Genomic DNA, 7021 nt, shown 5'->3' on the forward strand with positions numbered 1-7021 from the left:
ACACTAACTCTTGAATATTTGTTTGTCAAGAAATGTTTATTGACAAAAGAATCTTATATGTCAAGGACTCAGTGGGAGTCTTAATGGTCTTGAAAAGTTTCAAGAACAAATCAAATAAACCTTATCGATCATCACTAGCACACAAGTTAAGGTTAACAACCTATCGTGTTGACGTTATTCTATTTCTGTGCCAATCCAATCGAGTTAATTATGCATGTGAGTTCTATGAGTTCTCATTTTGAACGCATAAAAGGCAAAGCACCTTAATCAATGAAAGGTACATTGATAGGAAAGGGTGAGCTGCTTAGCTACTTGGAAGACATAGTGGGCAGCTGTGTTACCATAAAGGCAAGAAATCGAGATCAAGAAAGTTCGATCCATATGAGTTTGAATTTGTCGTAAACTTTGGTTTTGACAAATTCGCATGGATAGGAACAAATACACCGTTTAAATCTAAGTGTCATAAGATTTCCTCCTTCATGAAAATGATTGTGAGGAAATGCTTTCACTAAGAAAGATTTTAAGAAGATAGTGATTGTAAAATTGCATTCTCGAATTCAATTATGATTACGGTATCTCTTTCCATAATTTGAATTGTGAGGTTTGGCAATTGTTTACACACACATATGAACTGTCTAAGGCAAAGGTGTATAAGTTTCAGAGGCCTTGATAAAAGATTATCAAAGCATTAAGTATTAGAAACATGGACTTAAGAAATTCAATAGGTATTGTTTTTCTGAAAGTTAAGATGTTTATGAATACATGTCGAAGCTAGTGGGAGCATAAGTGTTATGTTTTAATAGTAATCATCATGATAGTGGGAGCATAAAAGTTATGATTGTATGATTATTATGGAAAGTATTGTAAGTTGGCAATATTAATTATAGAAAACAAGAGTCATTCTTTGCAAAGTTGCTAGGATGGAATAGTTGTTTTGCTATAATTAAGGGAGATAATATTATGCTTCATTTCAAATCTAAAGGCTTAGGTTGAGAAATGTTAATAAATTTAGTCAAAGGTACATAGTGTGTTCTCAAAATTTCGATTATGATTACGGCATTCCTCTTCACAATTCGAATTTTGAGAACATAGCAGATAAAACATTGTGCGTCGTGTCCCATACGCTTCGGGTATAGGATCGATTGCAAATGCTTTAATGTTTGACCATTCTAAAGTTTTCCAAATTTCTAGCGCATTTAGAGGGAAAAGGGACTAGAATCGGTTTTGACTAAATAATTAAACAACTATCAAAGGACAATCCGAAGTTCGACGAAGATTGGTCGCTTATGAGTAGTTGGAAGTATAGTATTGGAAAATATGGAAATGTTTCCATATGGGATGGACCATATCGACATCATTACGAATAGATAAGATTCTATTAAGAATGAGTTGTCATATGGAAATTATGGAAACGTGTCCATTTTGGGAATTGAATATTGAAATATCTATGACTAGATTAGAAACTTTTATGCAATAGGATGTTCAAAGGAATGTACTTTGAGTGAGAGACATCATATCTTAGGAATTGTCTTGTAACAATGTCCGATAGAGGACTTTGTAATATCATTGGCAATAGTCTTTGTGACTTTGGTTCAGTGACATTAGAAAAGGATCATTGCATAGAATGTTAGAATCTAGCATATTTTATAAGTAACAAGAATTTGACATTCTTACACTTATGAAAAAAGGATTTGGAGTTGTGAAATGAGAATGATTGGAAATGTGTTCAATTTGATCTATTTCAAAAAGGTAAGAACCATAGGTAAACATTGTGTGCATGCTAAGAGCATGGGACAAGTGTAATAATTCAAGTAAGAAGTTGATTACCCGAAACGACAAATAATGAGTAGTCGATATGGTGATAAATAAAAGGAGTTTTATTTATACTCAAAGGTTTGAGGCCATATGGGATTAGTATTATTCTTGTGTTTCACATTTGCATGTTTTGACTTCCAGAATAATTGAATTTATTAATAATAATCGAATTATTCAAACGGGCCACAGTCGTTCATATGTTGGAAGTAGATATGAATGAAGACTGTCGTGAATTGGTTTGTGGATTGTCTAAAAGAGTATTAGACATAAGCAAATGTTTGCTGCAACGTTCGTGAATGCTTATGAATATGAATTTGAGCATTGGATTAAACCCACGCTCACTTGGATCACTCCATGAATTGTATCACGAGTGATTGGTGAGACGATAACATCTTATATTCTTGAAACCGAGATGTGTGAGTTGTATCTTGCAAATCGGTTGCACATTGATAATATGTAAACGCACTAGTAAATTGGTGTTATAAAACATATTATTGTGTGTGATTCGGTGAGTAAGTGCAAGCGAGCATTGAATCAAAGTTTATCCGTTCCTTTTATTCAAAGTAGGATAAAAGCGATATCTTTGGGCCCCTCGATGATTTAGTGATGACAAACGTAAATGCTCGGCCGGGCTAGGGCTAATTTGATTTGTTCAATTAGTCAGTCGTCATAAATCGGGAATCGAGATATAGTACAAAGAGAATGATTTGAAATCATATCTCATATGATATCTAGAATGGAGGAATATATGATCCCTTATCTAAGGACACGCGTATCTGATATGATCAGAGTTGACAGCGGCTTTGGAAAGCTACGATTGCAGATCAGGATCTGAAGTCATACGCAGAATAGTTGTTAGACTTATCCAAGTGGGAGATTGTTGGATTAGTGTCTAAGTCCATAACTATTTTGGTATGTACTTGACCCGATGGTGCATGGTCCTTTTGGGTTGCCTTCACCAAAGCAACTTGATTGGAGAAATAAATAAAGAGAGAGGTTATTATGATTTATTAATATGTTATAAGAATAATATATTAAAGGAGAAATCATACTTGTTTAATTAATATTGGTCAATAATTAATTAAGAATTAATTTTGTGATCAAGTGTAATTAATTAAACTAGAGGGGCTGAATTGTAATTATGTGATAGTTGCAAAATAGGGCAATGGTTATCCTTGTTAAAGGATGGACGAATTCAAGGATAAGGATATCCTTAAAATCTTCCAAGGTCCAAGAGATAGGGATTTTCAAGCCTTATCTTATGGTTGCTTGATGGGCAAGTAACTAGATAAGGATAAGGACTGAAACCCTAATCCCAACCCTATATAAAGACCCCTAAGGCCTTAGGATTTCGTGCACTTGATCCCTAGAGCATCTAAGGACGAATTTCTACCTCTCTCCTCTCTCTTTATACCTTCTCCACTTGCTTATGGTGTTTGTAAGCCATTAGAGGAGTGACACTTGTGACTCTAAGCCTTCCAAAGTCAATTCAAGGAGGAATTGGGATTGTTATTGCTACATAACAATCAAGGTAATATCATAAACCCATTTATATGTTAATATCGATTTCCATATGCTAGAATTAGGGTTTATAGTCTTGGATTCAAAGCATGTACAATAGAGAAACCTAGATCCAAGCATTAGGGTTTGTATGAGCACATAGGATGTTCTTAGGACCAACACCCATCAAAGTTAACATTCAACTTTAGAAGACGATCAACATATCTCTGCATTTTTTGCAGATGAGCGGTAAGGGACTCTCCACTACCCATTCGGGTAGTGATCATCGAAGTGATGATCTCATACCTCTCTTGCCTCGCACTTTGGTGGTACCGGTCCAGCAAGTCTTCATGCATCTCATAGGGGTACATGTCCTCATAGGACTTTTGGAGTTCAGAAGTCATTGTCTCTAGCATGATGCAATGGACTTTCGTGGCATCACGCTCGTGGGCCTCAAAGGCAACAATTTCTTCGGGAGTAGCAGTGTTCATATCAATCTCCTTCAACTCCTTATCTAGGACATACTCTTTGTCCTCATAACGGGTGACCATTCTAATGTTACGGATCCAATCGTTGAAATTGTTTCCGTCGAATATCACCCTCCCGCACAAGTTCATGAGTGAGAAAGAGTCGGATGAACTCGATCCAGAAGCGTTGTTGTTGTTCATGTTTGACATCTAAAAATTAAAAGAAAAAAGTTTGATTAGTAATGAATCCCTAATTAAACACTCAAATGAGAAATTAGGGCTAGGATCGAACAACATTATTTACATATTAGAAGAGGGATGTCGTAATCTAAGATGCAAATAACTTGAAGGTATGTGAATGACGATTCACTAATTCTCCACCATGAAAAACGAAAAGAAGAATAGGTTTTAAATGTATTGAAAACTCCTAGATCAATTTGAGATTCATTTCACTTTTCAATGGCATGTTTAAATCTCGATATGCCCCTAAAGTTTGTGACGGGGATGCTGAGGATTATAAAGCAGGTGTGAATAACCATGCAAATGTACATGGTGCCCTCATTATTACAGTCACCTATTCGATGTGCCGGTTAACCACACATGTTCCATCGAACTATGACAAACAATGAGTCACCCTTTGCCACATTTTCTTAGACCCAATTAGTGTGTCGGTTAACCACACACGCTCCACTAACGTCTTAACAAGGGTACAAAGTGTAATTTCATGGAATTCCATCAATTCACTTTGCCTAAAGTAACTAAGATTGGGAATCTTGTAAAAACGTTTAATTACTTTAAAAATTCATTACACTTATTAATGAGAAAGGGTCGCCCTATCCTACCCGTTCGACTAACGACCCTCCACCAGTCAAGGAAGCAGTGGGTGAGAGTGGACACCCATAAAATGACCATTTTATAGGCCATAACCTTATACCCCCTTATAGATCGTCTTCGTGATTGAGGCCTACTAACGGTAAGACTAGCATTTTAGGTTATACATATATACATATTAATATTATAATATTATAAAGTATAAGGTCGAATTTTTAACTTGTAAAATTCTAGGGTTTGAAATTTAAATAGTTCAAATTAAACATTTTAATCACAAAAATTAAATTTCAAAACTTGAGGACAAGTTTTGAACTTTTCAAAACACAAAGGTTCAAATAGCAAATAGCAAATAATTTTAAATTAAACAATTAATTTAATGATTATCTGAATTTGACCTAATCCAATTTATTTACAATATAATTTACCAATAATTTAGATAATCAACTTTTATCTTATAAGGAAATTATTATTCAAATAATTAGAAATTATCTTTTGTTTAAACAATAAAATTCGGATTTTATTATTAGAAAACGATTTTAGCAATTATTCTTCATCAAAACCGCAATAAATCCCGAAATATCTTATGCCTGACTCCCGGACTCGCAGAGTCACTACCTGGACTCGCCGAGTTGGGCTGACTCACCGAGTCCAGATACTGACTCGTCGAGTCGGGTCGGGTAGAGGCCAAAAACTCGATTTTCAGCAGATAAACAAGCATTGCATCACATACAACATAAACCAATCAAGGCTCTGATACCACTGATGGGTTTGAGCCATAAGAACATTCCTATGTGCACATGAAAACCCTAATTACTTGGATCTAGGTTTCTCTATTGTACATTCAATTCATCCTAGATTTGAAACCCTAATTCTAGCATACATATTACAAAAATAATGTAAATAATGAGATCTAGATGATTACCTGATATGTGTATTTTTATATATATTTTTATGCACTTTATCTTAATGTTTTGGCCTTATTTATTCTATTTTAGAACTAAAAAGTACTCATAATACTTTGAATTATGTTTTGCAGCTATTCGTTGCCGATGAACCACAAAAGAAAAGACTGAAGCGGAAGCCGGACTTCGAAGCTTAAAGAAATCAAAAATGCTGAAGGAGTGACTTACGCCCCGCGTCCAGAGTGATTACGCCCAGCGTAATGACCATAGCAACTTACGCCCCGCGTAAGGTAATAGTACGCGCCGCGTACACGCTTGCACCGGATAGACTTGATCGCGTGATTATCTTGAGTACGCGCTGCGTAATCCTAAGTACGCCCAGCGTACTTAGGTCGGCCATAAAGACTATAAATGTCGATTTTTAGCTAACCAGAGAGGGGGATTCGACTTCTAACCTAATTTAGTCGACAATTAACTTCTGTTAAGCCGTTTTGAGGGTCTAGAAGGCGGCCGGAAGGCCGTTAAGCTAATGGGAGCAGAGATCGGAAGGATTGGAGAGCGGATACATGTTGATTATCATATGGTTTGCTGACGTGACCATGTTTAGCATTCCATTGTGGTACTTTTCTGTATTTAGTTTCTGATTTAGGTGTAAAAACCTTTTACTTTGTGTTTATGATTAAATGAAGCTTTGATTATTAGACTAATTGCTATATTAAATAGTTTATTTGTGTTTAATTTATCTTGTCAAGCTTGTTAAAAGATCCTCATGTGTTAATGATGATTATTTTCTGTTAATTGTTAAGTGAATTGAGTTGCTTGAACATCTGCTTGATTTGCTTGTCTCTTATGATTTTTGATGACCATCGAGATTATAAGACTAGAAATAACGAATGTGAAACTAGGATTAATTTGAGAATAGGTAAGTTAATGTATGAGCCTTGTTTGATGACCATCAACAAGAGGTTAATTAAATGTCTACATTAATTAACTATATTTACAAGTCTTGCTTGATACGAACTGAACACTAGGAAACATGTTAGTTTAATCAACTGATCACTGTTTGAATTGACTTGTTTGCTAAAGGATTAGTTATAGTGAACATGAATCTAATCATTTTAGGAATCGGTGAACATTGAATAAATGAATTTGTGTATGCAATTGTCTATGTTTTTAAAGTGTAATTTATCTAAACCAAAGTACCTGAAGAGATGTGCTTTCCTGTTAGTTTATCGAGAGTTGTTAATTGTTAGTTTGAGATTTATTAAACCATTTTATTTATTATTTTCGTGTAACCTGTAACCTATAATCAAATATATTAAATTAATCCACCGTTCCCTGTGATCGACACCCGACTTACCTAAGCTATACTGTAATCTGACTAGGTACACTGCCTATAAGTGCATAGATAGTCTAAGTTTGTTAGGTTATAAATATTAAAATTAGTGGGTACTTTTGTGCACACCAAGTTTTTGGCGCCGTTGCCGGGGAACGGCTTGTCATTAA

This window comes from Lactuca sativa, chromosome 6 (genome assembly GCF_002870075.4).
Source record: "Lactuca sativa cultivar Salinas chromosome 6, Lsat_Salinas_v11, whole genome shotgun sequence".
NCBI classification, from domain to species: Eukaryota; Viridiplantae; Streptophyta; class Magnoliopsida; order Asterales; family Asteraceae; genus Lactuca; species Lactuca sativa.